A 15,583-nucleotide genomic window follows, 5' to 3' on the forward strand; every position below is an offset into this window, starting at 1 on the left:
TGCTTCCAGCTCTTTGGGAAGCTAAGAAACAACTCGCTCTGCAGACCTCTCTTACAGCCAACCGGGAACATCTCTTGCAAAGGCCTGAGAAATACAGTTTCCTTGCAGGCCTTATCTCGCTGAGGTAGAACTGCTGCTATGCCGTGTCCTTCATCGGCCTAGAGTTGCAAGGCTCAAAGTCCTGCCTTGACTCCTCAAGGGCAGACAGGCCCCACAGCGTGGGGCTTCCACCTCTTTGGGCAGCTAAGAAACAACTTGCTCTGCACTGGTGTTTTACAGCCTACAGGGAACGAGTCTTACAAAGGCCTGTGAAACGCAGTTTCTTCCCAGCCCTGATCTGGCTGAAGTAGAACTTCTGCTCTGCCGGGTCCTACATGGCGCTAGAGCTGCAAGGCACAAAGTCCGGCCTTGTTTCCACAAGGGTAGACAAGTCCCTCAGGTCCAGCTTCCAGCTCTTTCGGCAGCTAAGAAACAACTGGCTCAGCACAGTGCTCTTACAGCCTACCGGGAACATCTCTTCCAAAGGCCTGTTAAACGCAGTTTCTTCCCAGCCCTGATCTGGCTGAAGTAGAACTTCTGCTCTGGGTGTGTCACATGGCCCTAGAGCTGAAAGGCACAACGTGCAGGCTTCTTTCCAAAGGGCGAGTTGGGACCCAAAGCATCTTGATTCCAGCTCTTTGGGAAGCTGAGAAACAATTCGCTCTGCCCAGTGCTCTTACAGCCTACAGGGAACATCTCTTACAAAGGCCTGTGAAACGCAGTTTCTTTGCAGGCCTGATCTGGCTGAAGTAGAACTTCTGCTCTGGGTGTGCCACATTGCCCTAGAGCTGAAAGGCACAACGTGCAGGCTTCTTTCCAAAGGGCGAGTTGGGCCCCAGAGCATCTTGCTTCCAGCTCTTTGGGAAGCGAAGAAACAACTCGCTCTGCACAGTGCTCTTACAGCCTACCGGTAACATCTCTTACAAAGGCCTGTGAAACGCAGTTTCTTTGCAGGCCAAATCTGGCTGAAGTAGAACTTCTGCTCTGGGTGTGCCACCTGGCACTAGAGCTGAAAGGTACAAGGTGCAGGCTTGTTTCCAAAGGGCGAGTTGGGCCCCAAAGCATCTTGCTTCCAGCTCTTTGGGAAGCTAAGAAACAACTCGCTCTACACAGTGCTCTTACAGCCTACCGGGAACATCTCTTACAAAGGCCTGTGAAACGCAGTTTGTTTGCAGGCCAGATCTGGCTGAAGTAGAACTTCTGCTCTGGGTGTGCTAAATTGCCCTGGAGCTGAGAGGCACAACACGCAGTCTTCTTTCCAAAGGGCGAGCTGGGCCCCAAAGCATCTTGCTTCCAGCTCTTTGGGAAGCTAAGAAACAACTCGCTCTGCACAGTGCACTTACAGCCTACCGGGAACATCTCTTACAAAGGCCTGTGAAACGCAGTTTGTTTGCAGGCCTGATCTGGCTGAAGTAGAACTTCTGCTCTGGGTGTGCCACATTGCCCTAGAGCTGAAAGGCACAACGTGCAGGCTTCTTTCCAAAGGGCGAGTTGGGCCCCAGAGCATCTTGCTTCCAGCTCTTTGGGAAGCGAAGAAACAACTCGCTCTGCACAGTGCTCTTACAGCCTACCGGTAACATCTCTTACAAAGGCCTGTGAAACGCAGTTTCTTTGCAGGCCAAATCTGGCTGAAGTAGAACTTCTGCTCTGGGTGTGCCACCTGGCACTAGAGCTGAAAGGTACAAGGTGCAGGCTTGTTTCCAAAGGGCGAGTTGGGCCCCAAAGCATCTTGCTTCCAGCTCTTTGGGAAGGTAAGAAACAATTCGCTCTGCATAGTGCTCTTACAGCCTACCGGGAACATCTCTTCCAAAGGCCTCTTAAACGCAGTTTCTTTGCAGGCCTGATCTGGCTGAAGTAGAACTTCTGCTCTGGGTGTGTCACATGGCCCTAGAGCTGAAAGGCACAACGTGCAGGCTTCTTTCCAAAGGGCGAGTTGGGACCCAAAGCATCTTGATTCCAGCTCTTTGGGAAGCTGAGAAACAACTCGCTCTGCACAGTGCTCTTACAGCCTACCGGGAACATCTCTTACAAAGGCCTGTGAAACGCAGTTTGTTTGCAGGCCTGATCTGGCTGAAGTAGAACTTCTGCTCTGGGTGTGCTACATTGCCCTGGAGCTGAAAGGCACAACCCGCAGTCTTCTTTCCAAAGGGCGAGTTGGGCCCCAAAGCATCTTGCTTCCAGCTCTTTGGGAAGCTAAGAAACAACTCGCTCTGCACAGTGCTCTTACAGCCTACCGGGAACATGTCTTCCAAAGGCCTGAGAAACGCATTTTCTTTGCAGGCCTTATCTCGCTGAGGTAGAACTGCTGCTATGCCGTGTCCTACATCGGCCTAGAGTTGCAAGGCTCAAAGTCCTGCCCTGACTCCTCAAGGGCAGACAGGCCCCACAGCGTGGGGCTTCCACCTCTTTGGGCAGCTAAGAAACAACTTGCTCTGCACTGGTGTTTTACAGCCTACAGGGAACGAGTCTTACAAAGGCCTGTGAAACGCAGTTTCTTCCCAGGCCTGATCTGGCTTAAGTAGAACTTCTGCTCTGCCGGGTCCTACATGGCGCTAGAGCTGCAAGGCACAAAGTCCTGCCTTGATTCCACAAGGGTAGACAAGTCCCTCAAGTCCAGCATCCAGCTCTTTCAGCAGCTAAGAGACAACTCGCTCTGCATAGGGCTCTTACAGCCTACCGGGAACATGTCTTAAAACGGACAGTGAAACGCAGTTTCTTCCCAGCCCTGATCTGGCTGAAGTAGAACTTCTGCTCTGGGTGTGCCACATGGCCCTAGAGCTGAAATGTACAACGTGCAGGCTTGTTTCCAAAGGGCGAGTTGGGCCCCAAAGCATCTTGCTTCCAGCTCTTTGGGAAGCTAAGAAACAATTCGCTCTGCATAGTGCTCTTACAGCCTACCGGGAACATCTCTTCCAAAGGCCTGTTAAACGCAGTTTCTTTGCAGGCCTGATCTGGCTGAAGTAGAACTTCTGCTCTGGGTGTGTCACATGGCCCTAGAGCTGAAAGGCACAACGTGCAGGCTTCTTTCCAAAGGGCGAGTTGGGACCCAAAGCATCTTGATTCCAGCTCTTTGGGAAGCTGAGAAACAATTCGCTCTGCCCAGTGCTCTTACAGACAGCAGGGAACATCTCTTACAAAGGCCTGTGAAACGCAATTTCTTTGCAGGCCTGATCTGGCTGAAGTAGAACTTCTGCTCTGCCGGGTCCTACATGGCGCTAGAGCTGCAAGGCACAAAGTCCTGCCTTGATTCCACAAGGGTAGACAAGTCCCTCAAGTCCAGCATCCAGCTCTTTCGGCAGCTAAGAAACAACTCGCTCTGCATAGGGCTCTTACAGCCTACCGGGAACATGTCTTAAAACGGACTGTGAAACGCAGTTTCTTCCCAGCCCTGATCTGGCTGAAGTAGAACTTCTGCTCTGCCGTGTGCAACATGGCCCTAGAGATGCAAGGCACCAAGTCCTGCCTTGTTTCCCCAAGGGGAGACTAGTACCTCAGCGTCCAGCTTCCAGCTCTTGGAGCAGGTAAGAAACAACTCGCTCTGCACAGTGCACTTACAGCCTACCTGGAACATGTCTTACAAAGGCCTGTGAAACGCAGTTTCTTTGCAGGCCCGATCTGGCTGAAGTAGAACTTCTGCTCTGGGTGTGCCACATTGCCCTAGAGCTGAAAGGCACAACGTGCAGGCTTCTTTCCAAAGGGCGTGTTGGGCCCCAGAGCATCTTGCTTCCAGCTCTTTGGGAAGCGAAGAAACAACTTGCTCTGCACAGTGCTCTTACAGCCTCCCGGGAACATGTCTTACAAAGGCCTGTGAAAGGCAGTTTCTTGGCAGGCCTGATCTGGCTGAAGTAGAACTTCTGCTCTGGGTGTGCTAAATTGCCCTGGAGCTGAGAGGCACAACCCCCAGTCTTCTTTCCAAAGGGCGAGTTGGGCCCCAAAGCATCTTGCTTCCAGCTCTTTGGGAAGCTAAGAAACAACTCGCTCTGCAGACCTCTCTTACAGCCAACCGGGAACATCTCTTGCAAAGGCCTGAGAAATACAGTTTCCTTGCAGGCCTTATCTCGCTGAGGTAGAACTGCTGCTATGCCGTGTCCTTCATCGGCCTAGAGTTGCAAGGCTCAAAGTCCTGCCTTGACTCCTCAAGGGCAGACAGGCCCCACAGCGTGGGGCTTCCACCTCTTTGGGCAGCTAAGAAACAACTTGCTCTGCACTGGTGTTTTACAGCCTACAGGGAACGAGTCTTACAAAGGCCTGTGAAACGCAGTTTCTTCCCAGCCCTGATCTGGCTGAAGTAGAACTTCTGCTCTGCCGGGTCCTACATGGCGCTAGAGCTGCAAGGCACAAAGTCCGGCCTTGTTTCCACAAGGGTAGACAAGTCCCTCAGGTCCAGCTTCCAGCTCTTTCGGCAGCTAAGAAACAACTGGCTCAGCACAGTGCTCTTACAGCCTACCGGGAACATCTCTTCCAAAGGCCTGTTAAACGCAGTTTCTTCCCAGCCCTGATCTGGCTGAAGTAGAACTTCTGCTCTGGGTGTGTCACATGGCCCTAGAGCTGAAAGGCACAACGTGCAGGCTTCTTTCCAAAGGGCGAGTTGGGACCCAAAGCATCTTGATTCCAGCTCTTTGGGAAGCTGAGAAACAATTCGCTCTGCCCAGTGCTCTTACAGCCTACAGGGAACATCTCTTACAAAGGCCTGTGAAACGCAGTTTCTTTGCAGGCCTGATCTGGCTGAAGTAGAACTTCTGCTCTGGGTGTGCCACATTGCCCTAGAGCTGAAAGGCACAACGTGCAGGCTTCTTTCCAAAGGGCGAGTTGGGCCCCAGAGCATCTTGCTTCCAGCTCTTTGGGAAGCGAAGAAACAACTCGCTCTGCACAGTGCTCTTACAGCCTACCGGTAACATCTCTTACAAAGGCCTGTGAAACGCAGTTTCTTTGCAGGCCAAATCTGGCTGAAGTAGAACTTCTGCTCTGGGTGTGCCACCTGGCACTAGAGCTGAAAGGTACAAGGTGCAGGCTTGTTTCCAAAGGGCGAGTTGGGCCCCAAAGCATCTTGCTTCCAGCTCTTTGGGAAGCTAAGAAACAACTCGCTCTACACAGTGCTCTTACAGCCTACCGGGAACATCTCTTACAAAGGCCTGTGAAACGCAGTTTGTTTGCAGGCCAGATCTGGCTGAAGTAGAACTTCTGCTCTGGGTGTGCTAAATTGCCCTGGAGCTGAGAGGCACAACACGCAGTCTTCTTTCCAAAGGGCGAGTTGGGCCCCAAAGCATCTTGCTTCCAGCTCTTTGGGAAGCTAAGAAACAACTCGCTCTGCACAGTGCACTTACAGCCTACCGGGAACATCTCTTACAAAGGCCTGTGAAACGCAGTTTGTTTGCAGGCCTGATCTGGCTGAAGTAGAACTTCTGCTCTGGGTGTGCCACATTGCCCTAGAGCTGAAAGGCACAACGTGCAGGCTTCTTTCCAAAGGGCGAGTTGGGCCCCAGAGCATCTTGCTTCCAGCTCTTTGGGAAGCGAAGAAACAACTCGCTCTGCACAGTGCTCTTACAGCCTACCGGTAACATCTCTTACAAAGGCCTGTGAAACGCAGTTTCTTTGCAGGCCAAATCTGGCTGAAGTAGAACTTCTGCTCTGGGTGTGCCACCTGGCACTAGAGCTGAAAGGTACAAGGTGCAGGCTTGTTTCCAAAGGGCGAGTTGGGCCCCAAAGCATCTTGCTTCCAGCTCTTTGGGAAGCTAAGAAACAACTCGCTCTACACAGTGCTCTTACAGCCTACCGGGAACATCTCTTACAAAGGCCTGTGAAACGCAGTTTGTTTGCAGGCCAGATCTGGCTGAAGTAGAACTTCTGCTCTGGGTGTGCTAAATTGCCCTGGAGCTGAGAGGCACAACACGCAGTCTTCTTTCCAAAGGGCGAGTTGGGCCCCAAAGCATCTTGCTTCCAGCTCTTTGGGAAGCTAAGAAACAACTCGCTCTGCACAGTGCTCTTACAGCCTACCGGGAACATGTCTTCCAAAGGCCTGAGAAACGCATTTTCTTTGCAGGCCTTATCTCGCTGAGGTAGAACTGCTGCTATGCCGTGTCCTTCATCGGCCTAGAGTTGCAAGGCTCAAAGTCCTGCCCTGACTCCTCAAGGGCATACAGGCCCCACAGCGTGGGGCTTCCACCTCTTTGGGCAGCTAAGAAACAACTTGCTCTGCACTGGTGTTTTACAGCCTACAGGGAACGAGTCTTACAAAGGCCTGTGAAACGCAGTTTCTTCCCAGGCCTGATCTGGCTTAAGTAGAACTTCTGCTCTGCCGGGTCCTACATGGCGCTAGAGCTGCAAGGCACAAAGTCCTGCCTTGATTCCACAAGGGTAGACAAGTCCCTCAAGTCCAGCATCCAGCTCTTTCAGCAGCTAAGAGACAACTCGCTCTGCATAGGGCTCTTACAGCCTACCGGGAACATGTCTTAAAACGGACAGTGAAACGCAGTTTCTTCCCAGCCCTGATCTGGCTGAAGTAGAACTTCTGCTCTGGGTGTGCCACATGGCCCTAGAGCTGAAATGTACAACGTGCAGGCTTCTTTCCAAAGGGCGTGTTGGGCCCCAGAGCATCTTGCTTCCAGCTCTTTGGGAAGCGAAGAAACAACTTGCTCTGCACAGTGCTCTTACAGCCTCCCGGGAACATGTCTTACAAAGGCCTGTGAAAGGCAGTTTCTTGGCAGGCCTGATCTGGCTGAAGTAGAACTTCTGCTCTGGGTGTGCTAAATTGCCCTGGAGCTGAGAGGCACAACCCCCAGTCTTCTTTCCAAAGGGCGAGTTGGGCCCCAAAGCATCTTGCTTCCAGCTCTTTGGGAAGCTAAGAAACAACTCGCTCTGCAGACCTCTCTTACAGCCAACCGGGAACATCTCTTGCAAAGGCCTGAGAAATACAGTTTCCTTGCAGGCCTTATCTCGCTGAGGTAGAACTGCTGCTATGCCGTGTCCTTCATCGGCCTAGAGTTGCAAGGCTCAAAGTCCTGCCTTGACTCCTCAAGGGCAGACAGGCCCCACAGCGTGGGGCTTCCACCTCTTTGGGCAGCTAAGAAACAACTTGCTCTGCACTGGTGTTTTACAGCCTACAGGGAACGAGTCTTACAAAGGCCTGTGAAACGCAGTTTCTTCCCAGCCCTGATCTGGCTGAAGTAGAACTTCTGCTCTGCCGGGTCCTACATGGCGCTAGAGCTGCAAGGCACAAAGTCCGGCCTTGTTTCCACAAGGGTAGACAAGTCCCTCAGGTCCAGCTTCCAGCTCTTTCGGCAGCTAAGAAACAACTGGCTCAGCACAGTGCTCTTACAGCCTACCGGGAACATCTCTTCCAAAGGCCTGTTAAACGCAGTTTCTTCCCAGCCCTGATCTGGCTGAAGTAGAACTTCTGCTCTGGGTGTGTCACATGGCCCTAGAGCTGAAAGGCACAACGTGCAGGCTTCTTTCCAAAGGGCGAGTTGGGACCCAAAGCATCTTGATTCCAGCTCTTTGGGAAGCTGAGAAACAATTCGCTCTGCCCAGTGCTCTTACAGCCTACAGGGAACATCTCTTACAAAGGCCTGTGAAACGCAGTTTCTTTGCAGGCCTGATCTGGCTGAAGTAGAACTTCTGCTCTGGGTGTGCCACATTGCCCTAGAGCTGAAAGGCACAACGTGCAGGCTTCTTTCCAAAGGGCGAGTTGGGCCCCAGAGCATCTTGCTTCCAGCTCTTTGGGAAGCGAAGAAACAACTCGCTCTGCACAGTGCTCTTACAGCCTACCGGTAACATCTCTTACAAAGGCCTGTGAAACGCAGTTTCTTTGCAGGCCAAATCTGGCTGAAGTAGAACTTCTGCTCTGGGTGTGCCACCTGGCACTAGAGCTGAAAGGTACAAGGTGCAGGCTTGTTTCCAAAGGGCGAGTTGGGCCCCAAAGCATCTTGCTTCCAGCTCTTTGGGAAGCTAAGAAACAACTCGCTCTACACAGTGCTCTTACAGCCTACCGGGAACATCTCTTACAAAGGCCTGTGAAACGCAGTTTGTTTGCAGGCCAGATCTGGCTGAAGTAGAACTTCTGCTCTGGGTGTGCTAAATTGCCCTGGAGCTGAGAGGCACAACACGCAGTCTTCTTTCCAAAGGGCGAGCTGGGCCCCAAAGCATCTTGCTTCCAGCTCTTTGGGAAGCTAAGAAACAACTCGCTCTGCACAGTGCACTTACAGCCTACCGGGAACATCTCTTACAAAGGCCTGTGAAACGCAGTTTGTTTGCAGGCCTGATCTGGCTGAAGTAGAACTTCTGCTCTGGGTGTGCCACATTGCCCTAGAGCTGAAAGGCACAACGTGCAGGCTTCTTTCCAAAGGGCGAGTTGGGCCCCAGAGCATCTTGCTTCCAGCTCTTTGGGAAGCGAAGAAACAACTCGCTCTGCACAGTGCTCTTACAGCCTACCGGTAACATCTCTTACAAAGGCCTGTGAAACGCAGTTTCTTTGCAGGCCAAATCTGGCTGAAGTAGAACTTCTGCTCTGGGTGTGCCACCTGGCACTAGAGCTGAAAGGTACAAGGTGCAGGCTTGTTTCCAAAGGGCGAGTTGGGCCCCAAAGCATCTTGCTTCCAGCTCTTTGGGAAGCTAAGAAACAACTCGCTCTACACAGTGCTCTTACAGCCTACCGGGAACATCTCTTACAAAGGCCTGTGAAACGCAGTTTGTTTGCAGGCCAGATCTGGCTGAAGTAGAACTTCTGCTCTGGGTGTGCTAAATTGCCCTGGAGCTGAGAGGCACAACACGCAGTCTTCTTTCCACAGGGTGAGTTGGGCCCCACAGCATCTTGCTTCCAGCTCTTTGGGAAGCTAAGAAACAACTCGCTCTGCACAGTGCTCTTACAGCCTACCGGGAACATGTCTTCCAAAGGCCTGAGAAACGCATTTTCTTTGCAGGCCTTATCTCGCTGAGGTAGAACTGCTGCTATGCCGTGTCCTTCATCGGCCTAGAGTTGCAAGGCTCAAAGTCCTGCCCTGACTCCTCAAGGGCAGACAGGCCCCACAGCGTGGGGCTTCCACCTCTTTGGGCAGCTAAGAAACAACTTGCTCTGCACTGGTGTTTTACAGCCTACAGGGAACGAGTCTTACAAAGGCCTGTGAAACGCAGTTTCTTCCCAGGCCTGATCTGGCTTAAGTAGAACTTCTGCTCTGCCGGGTCCTACATGGCGCTAGAGCTGCAAGGCTCAAAGTCCTGCCTTGATTCCACAAGGGTAGACAAGTCCCTCAAGTCCAGCATCCAGCTCTTTCAGCAGCTAAGAGACAACTCGCTCTGCATAGGGGTCTTACAGCCTACCGGGAACATGTCTTAAAACGGACAGTGAAACGCAGTTTCTTCCCAGCCCTGATCTGGCTGAAGTAGAACTTCTGCTCTGGGTGTGCCACATGGCCCTAGAGCTGAAATGTACAACGTGCAGGCTTGTTTCCAAAGGGCGAGTTGGGCCCCAAAGCATCTTGCTTCCAGCTCTTTGGGAAGCTAAGAAACAATTCGCTCTGCATAGTGCTCTTACAGCCTACCGGGAACATCTCTTCCAAAGGCCTGTTAAACGCAGTTTCTTTGCAGGCCTGATCTGGCTGAAGTAGAACTTCTGCTCTGGGTGTGTCACATGGCCCTAGAGCTGAAAGGCACAACGTGCAGGCTTCTTTCCAAAGGGCGAGTTGGGACCCAAAGCATCTTGCTTCCAGCTCTTTGGGAAGCTGAGAAACAATTCGCTCTGCCCAGTGCTCTTATAGCCTACAGGGAACATCTCTTCCAATGCCTGTGAAACGCAATTTCTTTGCAGGCCTGATCTGGCTGAAGTAGAACTTCTGCTCTGCCGGGTCCTACATGGCGCTAGAGCTGCAAGGCACAAAGTCCTGCCTTGATTCCACAAGGGTAGACAAGTCCCTCAAGTAAAGCATCCAGCTCTTTCGGCAGCTAAGAAACAACTCGCTCTGCATAGGGCTCTTACAGCCTACCGGGAACATGTCTTAAAACGGACTGTGAAACGCAGTTTCTTCCCAGCCCTGATCTGGCTGAAGTAGAACTTCTGCTCTGCCGTGTGCAACATGGCCCTAGAGATGCAAGGCACCAAGTCCTGCCTTGTTTCCCCAAGGGGAGACTAGTACCTCAGCGTCCAGCTTCCAGCTCTTCGAGCAGGTAAGAAACAGCTTGCTGTGCACAGGGCTCTTCCAGCCTACCTAGAACATGTCTTACAAAGGCCTGTGAAACGCAGTTTCTTTGCAGGCCTGATGTGGCTGAAGTAGAACTTCTGCTCTGGGTGTGCCACATTGCCCTAGAGCTGAAAGGCACAACGTGCAGGCTTCTTTCCAAAGGGCGTGTTGGGCCCCAGAGCATCTTGCTTCCAGCTCTTTGGGAAGCGAAGAAACAACTCGCTCTGCACAGTGCTCTTACAGCCTCCCGGGAACATGTCTTACAAAGGCCTGTGAAAGGCAGTTTCTTTGCAGGCCTGATCTGGCTGAAGTAGAACTTCTGCTCTGGGTGTGCCACATTGCCCTAGAGCTGAAAGGTACAAGGTGCAGGCTTGTTTCCAAAGGGCGAGTTGGGCCCCAAAGCATCTTGCTTCCAGCTCTTTGGGAAGCTAAGAAACAACTCGCTCTACACAGTGCTCTTACAGCCTACCGGGAACATCTCTTACAAAGGCCTGTGAAACGCAGTTTGTTTGCAGGCCAGATCTGGCTGAAGTAGAACTTCTGCTCTGGGTGTGCTAAATTGCCCTGGAGCTGAGAGGCACAACACGCAGTCTTCTTTCCAAAGGGCGAGTTGGGCCCCAAAGCATCTTGCTTCCAGCTCTTTGGGAAGCTAAGAAACAACTCGCTCTGCACAGTGCACTTACAGCCTACCGGGAACATCTCTTACAAAGGCCTGTGAAACGCAGTTTGTTTGCAGGCCTGATCTGGCTGAAGTAGAACTTCTGCTCTGGGTGTGCCACATTGCCCTAGAGCTGAAAGGCACAACGTGCAGGCTTCTTTCCAAAGGGCGAGTTGGGCCCCAGAGCATCTTGCTTCCAGCTCTTTGGGAAGCGAAGAAACAACTCGCTCTGCACAGTGCTCTTACAGCCTACCGGGAACATCTCTTACAAAGGCCTGTGAAACGCAGTTTCTTTGCAGGCCAAATCTGGCTGAAGTAGAACTCTTGCTCTGGGTGTGCCACCTGGCACTAGAGCTGAAAGGTACAACGTGCAGGCTTGTTTCCAAAGGGCGAGTTGGGCCCCAGAGCATCTTGTTTCCAGCTCTTTGGGAAGCTAAGAAACAACTCGCTCTGCACAGTGCTCTTACAGCCTACCTGGAACATCTCTTCCAAAGGCCTGTGAAACGCAGTTTCTTTGCAGGCCACATCTGGCTGAAGTAGAACTTCTGCTCTGGGTGTGCTAAATTGCCCTGGAGCTGAGAGGCACAACACGCAGTCTTCTTTCCAAAGGGCGAGTTGGGCCCCAAAGCATCTTGCTTCCAGCTCTTTGGGAAGCTAAGAAACAACTCGCTCTGCACAGTGCTCTTACAGCCTACCGGGAACATGTCTTCCAAAGGCCTGAGAAACGCATTTTCTTTGCAGGCCTTATCTCGCTGAGGTAGAACTGCTGCTATGCCGTGTCCTACATCGGCCTAGAGTTGCAAGGCTCAAAGTCCTGCCCTGACTCCTCAAGGGCAGACAGGCCCCACAGCGTGGGGCTTCCACCTCTTTGGGCAGCTAAGAAACAACTTGCTCTGCACTGGTGTTTTACAGCCTACAGGGAACGAGTCTTACAAAGGCCTGTGAAACGCAGTTTCTTCCCAGGCCTGATCTGGCTTAAGTAGAACTTCTGCTCTGCCGGGTCCTACATGGCGCTAGAGCTGCAAGGCACAAAGTCCTGCCTTGATTCCACAAGGGTAGACAAGTCCCTCAAGTCCAGCATCCAGCTCTTTCAGCAGCTAAGAGACAACTCGCTCTGCATAGGGCTCTTACAGCCTACCGGGAACATGTCTTAAAACGGACAGTGAAACGCAGTTTCTTCCCAGCCCTGATCTGGCTGAAGTAGAACTTCTGCTCTGGGTGTGCCACATGGCCCTAGAGCTGAAATGTACAACGTGCAGGCTTGTTTCCAAAGGGCGAGTTGGGCCCCAAAGCATCTTGCTTCCAGCTCTTTGGGAAGCTAAGAAACAATTCGCTCTGCATAGTGCTCTTACAGCCTACCGGGAACATCTCTTCCAAAGGCCTGTTAAACGCAGTTTCTTTGCAGGCCTGATCTGGCTGAAGTAGAACTTCTGCTCTGGGTGTGTCACATGGCCCTAGAGCTGAAAGGCACAACGTGCAGGCTTCTTTCCAAAGGGCGAGTTGGGACCCAAAGCATCTTGATTCCAGCTCTTTGGGAAGCTGAGAAACAATTCGCTCTGCCCAGTGCTCTTACAGACAGCAGGGAACATCTCTTACAAAGGCCTGTGAAACGCAATTTCTTTGCAGGCCTGATCTGGCTGAAGTAGAACTTCTGCTCTGCCGGGTCCTACATGGCGCTAGAGCTGCAAGGCACAAAGTCCTGCCTTGATTCCACAAGGGTAGACAAGTCCCTCAAGTCCAGCATCCAGCTCTTTCGGCAGCTAAGAAACAACTCGCTCTGCATAGGGCTCTTACAGCCTACCGGGAACATGTCTTAAAACGGACTGTGAAACGCAGTTTCTTCCCAGCCCTGATCTGGCTGAAGTAGAACTTCTGCTCTGCCGTGTGCAACATGGCCCTAGAGATGCAAGGCACCAAGTCCTGCCTTGTTTCCCCAAGGGGAGACTAGTACCTCAGCGTCCAGCTTCCAGCTCTTGGAGCAGGTAAGAAACAGCTTGCTGTGCACAGGGCTCTTCCAGCCTACCTGGAACATGTCTTACAAAGGCCTGTGAAACGCAGTTTCTTTGCAGGCCCGATCTGGCTGAAGTAGAACTTCTGCTCTGGGTGTGCCACATTGCCCTAGAGCTGAAAGGCACAACGTGCAGGCTTCTTTCCAAAGGGCGTGTTGGGCCCCAGAGCATCTTGCTTCCAGCTCTTTGGGAAGCGAAGAAACAACTTGCTCTGCACAGTGCTCTTACAGCCTCCCGGGAACATGTCTTACAAAGGCCTGTGAAAGGCAGTTTCTTTGCAGGCCTGATCTGGCTGAAGTAGAACTTCTGCTCTGGGTGTGCTAAATTGCCCTGGAGCTGAGAGGCACAACCCCCAGTCTTCTTTCCAAAGGGCGAGTTGGGCCCCAGAGCATCTTGCTTCCAGCTCTTTGGGAAGCTAAGAAACAACTCGCTCTGCAGACCTCTCTTACAGCCAACCGGGAACATCTCTTGCAAAGGCCTGAGAAATACAGTTTCCTTGCAGGCCTTATCTCGCTGAGGTAGAACTGCTGCTATGCCGTGTCCTTCATCGGCCTAGAGTTGCAAGGCTCAAAGTCCTGCCTTGACTCCTCAAGGGCAGACAGGCCCCACAGCGTGGGGCTTCCACCTCTTTGGGCAGCTAAGAAACAACTTGCTCTGCACTGGTGTTTTACAGCCTACAGGGAACGAGTCTTACAAAGGCCTGTGAAACGCAGTTTCTTCCCAGCCCTGATCTGGCTGAAGAAGAACTTCTGCTCTGCCGGGTCCTACATGGCGCTAGAGCTGCAAGGCACAAAGTCCGGCCTTGTTTCCACAAGGGTAGACAAGTCCCTCAGGTCCAGCTTCCAGCTCTTTCGGCAGCTAAGAAACAACTGGCTCAGCACAGTGCTCTTACAGCCTACCGGGAACATCTCTTCCAAAGGCCTGTTAAACGCAGTTTCTTCCCAGCCCTGATCTGGCTGAAGTAGAACTTCTGCTCTGGGTGTGTCACATGGCCCTAGAGCTGAAAGGCACAACGTGCAGGCTTCTTTCCAAAGGGCGAGTTGGGACCCAAAGCATCTTGATTCCAGCTCTTTGGGAAGCTGAGAAACAATTCGCTCTGCCCAGTGCTCTTACAGCCTACAGGGAACATCTCTTACAAAGGCCTGTGAAACGCAGTTTCTTTGCAGGCCTGATCTGGCTGAAGTAGAACTTCTGCTCTGGGTGTGCCACATTGCCCTAGAGCTGAAAGGCACAACGTGCAGGCTTCTTTCCAAAGGGCGAGTTGGGCCCCAGAGCATCTTGCTTCCAGCTCTTTGGGAAGCGAAGAAACAACTCGCTCTGCACAGTGCTCTTACAGCCTACCGGTAACATCTCTTACAAAGGCCTGTGAAACGCAGTTTCTTTGCAGGCCAAATCTGGCTGAAGTAGAACTTCTGCTCTGGGTGTGCCACCTGGCACTAGAGCTGAAAGGTACAAGGTGCAGGCTTGTTTCCAAAGGGCGAGTTGGGCCCCAAAGCATCTAGCTTCCAGCTCTTTGGGAAGCTAAGAAACAACTCGCTCTACACAGTGCTCTTACAGCCTACCGGGAACATCTCTTACAAAGGCCTGTGAAACGCAGTTTGTTTGCAGGCCAGATCTGGCTGAAGTAGAACTTCTGCTCTGGGTGTGCTAAATTGCCCTGGAGCTGAGAGGCACAACACGCAGTCTTCTTTCCAAAGGGCGAGTTGGGCCCCAAAGCATCTTGCTTCCAGCTCTTTGGGAAGCTAAGAAACAACTCGCTCTGCACAGTGCACTTACAGCCTACCGGGAACATCTCTTACAAAGGCCTGTGAAACGCAGTTTGTTTGCAGGCCTGATCTGGCTGAAGTAGAACTTCTGCTCTGGGTGTGCCACATTGCCCTAGAGCTGAAAGGCACAACGTGCAGGCTTCTTTCCAAAGGGCGAGTTGGGCCCCAGAGCATCTTGCTTCCAGCTCTTTGGGAAGCGAAGAAACAACTCGCTCTGCACAGTGCTCTTACAGCCTACCGGTAACATCTCTTACAAAGGCCTGTGAAACGCAGTTTCTTTGCAGGCCAAATCTGGCTGAAGTAGAACTTCTGCTCTGGGTGTGCCACCTGGCACTAGAGCTGAAAGGTACAAGGTGCAGGCTTGTTTCCAAAGGGCGAGTTGGGCCCCAAAGCATCTTGCTTCCAGCTCTTTGGGAAGCTAAGAAACAATTCGCTCTGCATAGTGCTCTTACAGCCTACCGGGAACATCTCTTCCAAAGGCCTGTTAAACGCAGTTTCTTTGCAGGCCTGATCTGGCTGAAGTAGAACTTCTGCTCTGGGCGTGTCACATGGCCCTAGAGCTGAAAGGCACAACGTGCAGGCTTCTTTCCAAAGGGCGAGTTGGGACCCAAAGCATCTTGATTCCAGCTCTTTGGGAAGCTGAGAAACAACTCGCTCTGCACAGTGCTCTTACAGCCTACCGGGAACATCTCTTACAAAGGCCTGTGAAACGCAGTTTGTTTGCAGGCCTGATCTGGCTGAAGTAGAACTTCTGCTCTGGGTGTGCTACATTGCCCTGGAGCTGAAAGGCACAACCCGCAGTCTTCTTTCCAAAGGGCGAGTTGGGCCCCAAAGCATCTTGCTTCCAGCTCTTTGGGAAGCTAAGAAACAACTCGCTCTGCACAGTGCTCTTACAGCCTACCGGGAACATGTCTTCCAAAGGCCTGAGAAACGCATTTTCTT

The sequence above is a fragment of the Equus caballus genome, chromosome 15 (assembly GCF_041296265.1).
Source record: "Equus caballus isolate H_3958 breed thoroughbred chromosome 15, TB-T2T, whole genome shotgun sequence".
NCBI lineage: Eukaryota > Metazoa > Chordata > Mammalia > Perissodactyla > Equidae > Equus > Equus caballus.